The sequence below is a fragment of the Cupressus sempervirens genome, chromosome 5, assembly GCF_028749045.1.
Source record: "Cupressus sempervirens isolate cs-2001-9-10 chromosome 5, ASM2874904v1, whole genome shotgun sequence".
Taxonomy (NCBI): domain Eukaryota; kingdom Viridiplantae; phylum Streptophyta; class Pinopsida; order Cupressales; family Cupressaceae; genus Cupressus; species Cupressus sempervirens.
The window spans coordinates 560339841-560350779 of NC_143122.1; positions in this window are offsets into that span (position 1 = coordinate 560339841).

Sequence of the window (10939 nt, forward strand, 5' to 3'; positions counted from 1 at the left end):
ACAGGATTACCAATAATTGGGGAACATTATCTAAATGAGCATAATGCTAGATCTTCAAGGGCACAGTTCACTCAGCAAGGTGACCCTCAACTAGACATCACAAAACAAGGATGTAAGAGACTTTCTCTTCCACCTCCATATCTAGAGCTAGCAACCCACATTATTGGATATTTAACTTGTGAAGGTAGGGTTTCAAACTTACATACTCATCATTTTAAATTGCTTAGTTGCATAAGGCATAACATGCATGTTAATATTCCCAACTTTCTTTACAATATGTTATGTATCAGTGTTGAGGAAACCCAAAAAGGAAAGCCAAATTATCTTTCCCATCATTTCCTCATAAAAATTTTAGTTGAAAGATTTCTTAGGGATTCTTCCCCTATTTCATGGGCATAATTTGTTGAATCCAAAACCTTATAACCACAAGTCAACCTTGTTCCTTAAAACTTAGAAAATGAGGAAGAAACCACAGAGCCAATTCAAAATCCAACTGAGAAGGAAAAAGAACCCTCTCATGATAAGTTTGCTAAACCTAATTTAAAGGATTATATGTCGAGCTCTTCTATGGGTAAAGGAAAGAGTAAGGTTAGCCCTAACCTTGAAAAGGAAGTACAAAATCCCTCTATTAAGGTAACAAAAATAAAGAGGTCTATTCTTGTAGTAACTAATCCTGCAGCATCTAATCTAGTCATGCCTAAACAAAAATAGACCCGTAAAGTGGTCAAAGCTGAAGAAGTTCCTGTACATAGAAGCCCTCACATGTGAGGTCAAGTATCTCTAGCTTCTGTTGAAAAACCAAATGCCCCAATTTCAAAATCTCAACTAGAGTCAGTGGTTGAAAATATCCTAGATTATTCTCATGTGCAAGTAAAGCCCCAAAACATAGAAAAACATGAAGCTAATTCTATAAGGGAGACACCACAAGAGAATCTGGAAATGTGAAAATAAAATCCTACTACTATTCTAGAAAAAGCACCCAGCAATGAGAAACCTACCATGCCATCAATCTCTAAATATTCCAATGTCTCCCTTAGACCTTATAAATCTTCCTGGTACACCTAGTATTTCCAAAAAGTTTCTAGAGAACAAAAGATGAAATCTAAAACTCGAGAATGTTCGTCATCAACAATTCAATCAATATTGTTTGGTTTATGGGTAAAAGCACAGATTTGTGTCACCGTTTATGATACCAAAATCTATTTTGGTCAAATCTCATTTCTCTATCAAAACTCAATTTTTTTCAAAAACTAAAAATACCCTTTTATAGATCTTAGATTCAATATCATCATTATATAAACTTTTGAGTGTTTTGATTAGTTATAATATGTTATAATCTCAAAATATTATAAGTCAATATTTCAACATTTTAGAAGGTGCTCCTTCAAAAAAGGAAAAAAAATAGTAAATCATATCAAATAAATTCAAAAATTATATTTATCTCTAGAGGAGATAATCCTCTTCACGAATATGTAATTTTTTTTCAAGAGGGTATAGATTTGATATGGAAGTTTTGATGGGAGGAAAAAACTGTTGGATTCTAATAAAGTTGATCTTGATTACTTATAACAAAGAAAATATAAAAATATACATAAAAAATAAGTATTTATTTTTTTTGTTCACTAGTTATACATGTCATCTATAAGATATTTTCAAATCAGAACAAGAAAAGATGATTTGCATATATTTGTTTGATGAGAACTACACCCTATATTTTTTGCAGTTAAAAAAGGGACTTCAAAATAAAATAAAATGAATAAATTCTTACTCAAAAAAATTATTAAAATTATAGGCATAAAATTCATCCAATTCTACACATTTCATCAGTTTACATCATCTTCATATTTTAAACAAAAATACCATTTTTTTTGTCATTAATGTTGAATTGTCACATTCTAATATCTCATTTATTTATAAAAGGTGACATAGGTTTGTGCTTTTACCCCTATACAATCATTTTATTTTTCAGAAAGCCTTGTGGAAGCAAGAGAGAGACCAGATGCAAATGGAAATATTTGACAGAGATGAAGAAATTGAATAATTAAAGGAGCAACTAGAAAAGCAGAAGCAACAAATGAATAGGGCTTTGAAGCTAGCTAATCAAACTATAGCCTGTAGACCACCCCCAAGGGTGTATGCTATTTATTTAAAAGAACAATTTATGTTGTTCTAGTTGATGATGAAAATGAGAAATATTGATTATGAATTAAAAAATTGTCAAGATTTTTATAATGTGTATCAAACTTTGCCCTCATCAAAAAAAAACTTGTTGTGTAAGCTCTGTTTACATAATTCCACAAGAAACATAGTGGAATACCTTGTTCTACATAGGGGATGTTCACTTAAGAGAACTAATGTCATGGATACACAATGAAACTAATTATGATAGACAGTTGGATACTTATAGAGACCTCAAAAAATTTGAGCCATTCCTACTCTAGGTTGAATCCCATAAGCCTTATGACCTCTTGAGGGATTGGTTCAAATTAACTTCTGGAAGGCCAAAACCAAAAATTAGAGAGAAAGTGTTTTAAGAAAGGGATATTTTTTATAGAGAGTATCAGACACTTCCTAATTTTACACAATAGAGAGCAATTGCAGGGCTTAGAAATAGGTGGAGTCGACTACTAGAATCTATCAGGAAAGTTGAACCACATAGCCCTATTAATTTTGAGGTAGAAGTGAATATAGTGTCTAAATACGTGCAATTGGGAAGGAAAATAAGGAAATAATTATGGATGCCACTAACCTTCCAACCTCCTACCCTTCTTTGGCCAATGTATGAAAATAATGCTACCAGGTTAGATCCATTAGTTGAAGAACACTTGGGTGCGCGGTGGAGATTATCCAAAGGGTATTTCTACACCTTTAGAAGTGAGAAATAGGGGAAGACAATAGTGGGAGATTTTAGAACAATGGTGAAGAAGTATAGTGCTTGAGGATAAACATTTGCATAGTGGGGGGTAGATGATGAGGCATATTAATGTCTCAAATTTGATATAGTTTTTATATAGTATGAACTTACTCTTTGAGCCATGAGAAAAAGATTTCCAAAATACTTGTTTTAAATGTGTTGTGAAATTATGCTGAGTGTAGCTAGAATCTATTAAATCTATGGATAGTGGATATGACATACCTTGCTTAATATTATATTTAAATTGTAGTATTTCATATAAATGTAAACTATGTTTTAATATTTGAATGAGAGTAGAAATGTTGTTGTATGTGCTCATTTTTTTTGTAATTTTAAGGAAATGTAGAAGTGGCGTGAAGAGTGGCAAGCACTATATTAAAGGAGTAATGAAGATGGGTCATAACATGAGAAACACAGGTTAGTTCTAAGTGATAAGCTACATCTATGAAAGGATTTATTTTAGGTAGTCAACTTGTTACATTATCTATGAACCTTTATTCTTTTACTCAATTAATGTTCAAAAGGTCATGGTTGACATCCTGCCCTTTTTCTACTAATGATGTTTGCTCACAAGTTTTTATGTTATGTTTTGTAATAAGTTCCAATGCTCTATATATATGGAAAGTTGGAGTTAGTTTGAGGATTTGAAGATTCTAAAGTTGTTTTCTCTATTCTTTATGAATTGTTCAACCATGTAACAAAAGAAGAATTCTAATGAGAAAGTGATTTTGGATTACCTATTGTGTTCTTGGTTAGTTGAATTCAACCATGGGGGCCCTCTTGGGAGGTGGAATAGATTTAGGTAGAGTAGTTTCATTTCTTGCAATTTCCTATTCAAGATAGATTTATTTTATTAGTCCTACAACATAGTTACTGTTAAAGTTCCTACAACACTTGTGGAAAACTATTATAGTGGATTTTTGAACTACTAACTAGTTTAAAATCCCCTTTTTCTATAGTTTTTATAGTTCTTTCTTTGTAATCTAAGTCTGTTTACTATTCTATATCAGTAGTATAGATTCATTTCATGCATTTTACTTTCCTACAGCATAGGTGTTAGGACTCTTAAAGGAACTTGGTGCACATACTGTGCTGACTCATTTCAAGTCCTACGTCCCTCAATTGATAATTCAAATGTATTTTCATAGTGGAATAGATAGTTCTAAAATAGATAGAATACCCTTGTTAGAGAAATAATAGTGTGATTATCTTGATCTATTATGGAAACCTACAAGGAGCTCAACATAGTGGATGTCAAGTGAGCTCAGTCACCAAAGGAAGGTGTAGCTCAATAGGCTCAACACTCAACAAACACCAAGGACTAAGTGGACTTGGTCGATGAAGGAAATGAATGAACTTGGTATGGTAATAGATAGATTCTTGTTGGACTCAATACAGACAACATGTCTTACACAAATTGAGTTGGTAGAATAAGAAGATCTTGGTTAAGGAGTGAACCAAGTGAGTTATCTACACACTTATAGTTTGAGCTTTTTCACCATTAAAACAAAAAGAAGGTAACAAAAAAATCTTGCAAGTATGACCTTCTCAAATACTAAGCACCATAAAATAATGAATAGAAAGGAGAAAACAATGAACTAACACAATTAGATAAATTAGTATGCCTTCTTTCTTTCTTTCTATTCAACTGCGTTAAACTATTGCATAGTCTTTGAGTAGTTGGCTTCAACTAGAAACTAAAAATACTTCAACTAATAAAACTAATCTAAAACTTATAGCACTAAAGACTACATACAATAATGCCTAGAGAAATCACTACTTCATAGAAAAAACAAAGACAAACTTATTGAATGAAAGAGAGATTCAAACACGTATAGTTGCATACACTAAAATTGAACCTTTCTTCTGTCCTCTAAACTTTTTGCACTTTGTTCTTTATTCAGACCTTTTGATCTTCTCCCTATCTTTGCTCTCCACTCTTCTTCTTCTCCTTTATCTTCTATTCACAAATGAATGAGCTCCATCCCTTTGACTTATCACACAAACATTTTCTCTCTCTTTTTGAGTTTCAAACTCACCCACCGAATTGAATGTTGCTAGGTAGGTAGGTAGGTGTTTGGCTCTAGGGACAACCAACCATTATATTTTTAAATTTCTTCACTCCACCTTTGTCTTGAGCTAGCCAAAGAAAGGATTAATCCTAATCCAAATCAACTACACTAAGACTTGTTCTTAGGTGCACAAAACTAGCTATTCACAAAGGCTTACTAAATATGTTTGCTAGCTATTGCTCAAACTTACAAAATTCCATATTTATATCTTTTTTGTCTACCAACTCTCTAATGAAGTGATCTTTATTTTCTTTGTGCTTTCTTCTCCCATGGAAGACTGAATTCTTAGATAGTTTAATCAAGGAAGTGTTGTCACCAAAAGATTGTGGTTCCATCCCCTTGCCTTCCATTCAAATCTGTCAAGATTTTCCTTAACCAAATATCTTGACATGCTATTGCATTCATTGATATTTATTCAACCTCTATTGTAGATTGAGAAACAATAATTTTCTTCTTGGATGCCCATGAAATTGCACCCAATCTCTTATGAAACATGTATCCAAAAGTACTCTTCCTATCATCTAGACTTGTAGCCCAATCACTACCAGTGTAACCAATCAACTTAAAAACATTATCTGCAATATAAAAAATTGCAAATCCCTTGGTAACAATCACATACATTAGGATCTTCTTTCTCACTTGATGATGGGAATCCTTTGATGTTTTCATCAATCTAGAAATCAAAATAATTTTATGTATTAGGGTAGGTTGAGTTGTAGTCAAATACATTAAACTTCCAACCATACTCTTGTATAATGTTGGATTCACACTTTTGTTGCAATCTTCCTTGCTCAACTTCAGACCTATTGTTGGTTAATGTTGGGGCTGCCTTACTATTTTTCATTTTGAATCTCTCTAAGATATGCTTTCTATATTTTTCTTAAGAGATGGAGATGCCATCATGCATTTTTTTTTAAACTTCTATGCCAAGAAAATACTTCGAGAGGCCTAGATCTATCATCTCAAATTCGTTCTCCATAGCCTCTTGAACTTAGTGATTAGGAAATTATCATTTCTAGTGAAAAATAAATCATATACATACAAGAAAATAATTAGGACCTTACCATTTTCTAGCTTGATGTAGAGTATGGGCTCACCATCACTTTTGCTAAAGCCATTTATCATAAGTTATGAGTCAATCCTATTGTACCATGACCTTAGAGCTTGCTTGAACCCATATAGAGATCTGTTCAATCTGTACACCTTGTGTTCTTCACCCGAGACTTCATAACTAGGTGGCTTCTTCACATATACCTCTTCTTTCAATACACCATTCAAGAAGATGGACTTCACATTCATTTTATATACCTACCATTTGTGTTAGGCTACAAGTGCTATTACAACATGCACAATTTTTATTCTTACAACCAAGGCATATGTCTCACCATAATCTCTGCCATACTACTATTTGTATCTCTTGACCACTAAGCATGCCTTATGCTTATTTATTTTTCCTTAAGTATTGCACTTGGTCATGTAAACCCATTTCACTCCAATTACTTTCCTATTGGAAGGTATTTAAGTAGTTAACTCTCATATCTCATTTCTTTCAATAACATCTATTTCCTCATCCATGGCATTACACCATTTCTCTTCCTTCATCACTTCTTCAAAATAAATTGGATCACTATGAGACAATAATGTAAAATTAACACTCTCATCATAATCTTCATCATACCTTCCATCTTGGCATATCTCTCTTAGAATCTTGGTCTTTCTTGGAAATAGGGAGGCAAAAGAGGGATCTAAATTCTTAGTATCGCTACTACTACTTTTTTTCATACTAGCTTGGGGTTGTCTTGAACTACTTGGAGTTGTCACTCAGAATGTTAGAGGTTGTTTTCCCTTCTTCCTTTGTTTGTAATTATCCATGTTTACTACTCCATCATATTTTTTATTACCAATCTCTTCTTCTTCTTCAATGGTTGACACTTTTCTTGAAGTTCTTGAAGATTCATCTATCGATCCATCCCATGACTAATTTAAAAAAGACTCCACATCTCTTGAAATGATGATCTTCTTGGTGATTGATTCATACAACCTATAAGATATTGATTCTAAGATATAACCTAGGAAGATACGCTTCACACCTTTGTCATCTAGCTTTTTTCATTTTTTCCTTTCACACATGTGCATATGCTACACATCCAAACACTTTCAATTGTTCAATTGTCCATCTATTCCTTGACCATGTCTTAAGAGGAATCTTGTCATGAATCGACTTTGTAGGGAACCTATTTATCAAATAAAATACTATTGCTACATCCTCTCCCCAATATTAAGTTAGGAGTCCTTTTTCTTTCATCATGCTTCTAACCATCTCAACAATGGTCCTATTCTTTCTCTTAGCTACTACATTTTGTTGTTGAGTATAACTGATTGAAAGTTCTTTCTTAATGCCATTCTTCATGCAAAAATTTACAAACAAATTAGAGGTATACTCCCCTCCTCTATCTAACCTAAGGACCTTTACATAGTGTCCACATTATTTTTTAGTCAAGGCTTTAAATTCAACAAATTTTTCAAATGCTTCAAATTTGTTCTTCAAAAAATACACCCATGTCCTACTACTGAAATTATCTATAAATGTCATAAAATAAGTACTCCACCCAATAGAAGTAGTTTTCATAGGGCCTACTAAATTAGAATGCACCAATTCTAATGGTGCTCTATCCCTTCTAGAATTTCCAAATTTGAAAGGTAGCCTATGTTGCTTACTCAAAATACAAGCCTCACACTTGTCACATGAATTTATAATGCTTGGCAAGCAATCTACCATTCTTTTCTTGGATGAAAAATTTAAAGTAGAAAAGCCAAGATGTCCATACCTAAGATGCCATAGCTTGGAGGGGTCTTCAATCATGCTCCTAAGAGCTGATTGCTAATATACTAGTGTACATACTTGCTTGGGAGGTGCAAGACTTACCTAAGAAGAGAAACATGTCTCTATCTTCAAAGGGAACATTTGGTTCTTTGTCATTTGGACTCCTACAAGTAATCTATGAATCACATCCTTCTCATGAATGATACACTTGTCATTTTGCATCAATACCTTGTAACAATTTTGAATGAACACTCATCAAATTTTGCTTCATACTGCGGGAAAAATATACATTTTGTATCTCCCTCTTGTCACCTTAGTTGGTGTGGACCATGATAAATCCTTTGCCCACTATGGGAAAGGTTCTATTATTTCCCATCTTAATTTTAGACTTGAAAGTCTTATCAATGAAAGAGAATAAAATTTCATTACCACTCATATGGTTCGTACAACATTTGTCCAAGTACCATACCTTAGGGCTTCCTTCTTCACCAATTTTACACATGATGAAGGCTATGAGATTATTTGCATTTCCCATGTACATAGATCAGCCACATTTTCATTATGTCTTGACTCATCACCCTGCTTCTTCCAGCCTTCACTTCCATAATTCCCAAACTTATGACAATAGTAGCATTTTACATTTCTCTTATTGGAGTTTTAATTCTTTTTATCTCCTTTAGAGGTGTTTTAAGAGGTGCTCCCTCCCTCTTGGTTGCTAGCTCATCCTGAGCTTTCTACACCAGCATTCCTTTGACCATTCCTCCCACAACCTTTACTTCTTGATTCTCTACTAGAGCCATTTCTTCATCTCTCCCTACCTCTTGAATTCTCTTGAGCCTTGAAAGACTACTCTTGGGAAGTTGTTGATGATTTTTTTATCTAGTGCTCATGGGTTTGAAGAGTTCCCATCAACTCATCCATGGTCAATGTGGTGAGGTCCTTTGCATCCTCAATGGTCATTACAAGAATGTCATATCTTTGAGGTAATCTCCTCAATATATTTTCCACAATCCTTTTCTCTCCATATTCTTCTCCATTTGATTTGAGCCAGTTTATCAAAGTGGAGATCCATGAGCTAAATTCTACAATAGGTTCATTATTCTTCATTTGAATGTTCCCAAACTCTCTTATGGTCATTTGTAGCTTTACTAATCTGACCTTATCAATCCTATTGAATTTTTTCTCAAGGATATCACATACTTCCTTTGAGTAATTTTCTATTGCAATCTTGAGAAAGACTATCTCTGTCATTGTTGCGTAAATTAAACTTAATGCTTGCACATCCTTCCTTCTTGACTCCTTCAACTGATTCTTCAGTGGATTTGTGAGGGAAACATATAGTGCTAGGTGTAACATCATTGAACCCATTGATTAGAAATTTCCACAAATCATTAGCTACCATTATGGTTTTCATCTTCTTTTCCCATGTATCACAATTATGTCCATTGAAGGATAGTGGCTACTACCATATCTTTCCCTCATCTCCTACCATGTCAAATACCTAGAAAAAATACCCTAACTCATTATGGATGTGGGGCCTCAAAGATCTAATACCATGTAAAGAATCAAACTTCATAACTTAAAATTTTGCTCTATACAAGAAGGGTCTGAGTGACAATTTTTTTCAGCACAAGAAGGTGTTGATTAATAGGTAGATGGTGCCAAGTGAGCTTGACATGCTAAGGATCCAAGTGAGCTTGGTAGAAAAGGGAGCTCGATATAGTGGATACTAAGTGAGCTCCATCATCAAAGGAAGGTGGAGTTCAGTAGGATCAACACTCAATCAACACCAAGGTTTGAGTGGATTCAGTCAATGAAGGAACTTAGTCAACTCAGTAAGGATGATAGATAAATGCTTGGTGGACTAAGTAGAGACAATAGATATTACACAAACCACGTTGAAAGAAGAAGAGCTTGGTTAAGGAGTGAACCGATTGAGTTATCCATAGACTTACAGTCTAATCTTTTTCACCATTACAATAGAGAGAATGTAACAAAAAAACTTGCAAGTATGAACATCTTAAAAACTAAGCACCATGCAATAATGAATAGAAAGGAGACAATAATGAGCCAATACACCTAGATCAATTAGTATGCCTACTTGCTTACTTTTTGTTCAACTAGGTTGAACTATTACAAAATTTTGGAGCATTTGGCTTCAACTAGAAACTACAAATACTTCAACTAATAAAACTAATCTTAAACTTACAACACTAAAGGCTACATACAATAACACATAGAGCAATCACTCCTTCATAGGAAAAACAAGAAAAAACTTTTAGAATGATAGAGAGATTCAAATACATGTAGTTCCATATACTGAAACTTAACCTACCTTTTATCCTCTAAAATTTCTACACGTTCTTCTCTATTCTGATCTATTGATCTTCTTCCTATATCTTCTCTTTGCTCTTCTTCTTCTCCTCTATCTTCTCTTCACAAATGAATAAGCTTCATCCCATTGACTTGTCAGACAAAAAAATTTCCCTCTCTTTTTGAGTTTCAAACTCAACTACTAAGTTGAACATTATCAGGGGGTAGGTGGGCATTTTGCCCTATGGACAACTGGCCATTGCCATTTCAAATTTCTAACAAGACCAACATGTTGAACAATTTATAGAATGAGGGTTTTATAGGTGATTTTTTTTTTTTTTTTTTTTAGGTCATTAAATTTTGATTGATTATGTTATGGCCCCACAATTTTTTCCTTTCATTCCTTCATTTTGGATTTAGGATTGAATATATATTTTGAAGCTCTTTTCTTGCCACTAGGAACTATGTAGGTTGTGCTGCATTGGATTTTTTTTTCTTCTTGCCATGCTCTAGTTTTTAATGGTTCTTCCATATATGGAATAATGATATGTCCATATTGAATATTGAGTGTCTATACTGAATATGGTTTTATAGATGAGTTTTAATTTTATTTTTTTAAAACCAATATTTTTTTTTATGTCATTAAATTTTAATTAATTGTATTATGCCCCCACAAATTTTTTCTTTCATGCATTCATTTTCAATTTAGGATTGAATATATATTTTGAAGTTCTTGTCCTACCCTTGGGAACTATGCAGGTTGTGTTGCATTGGATATTTCTTTTTTCCTTTCCATGCTCTAGTTGTTAATGGCTC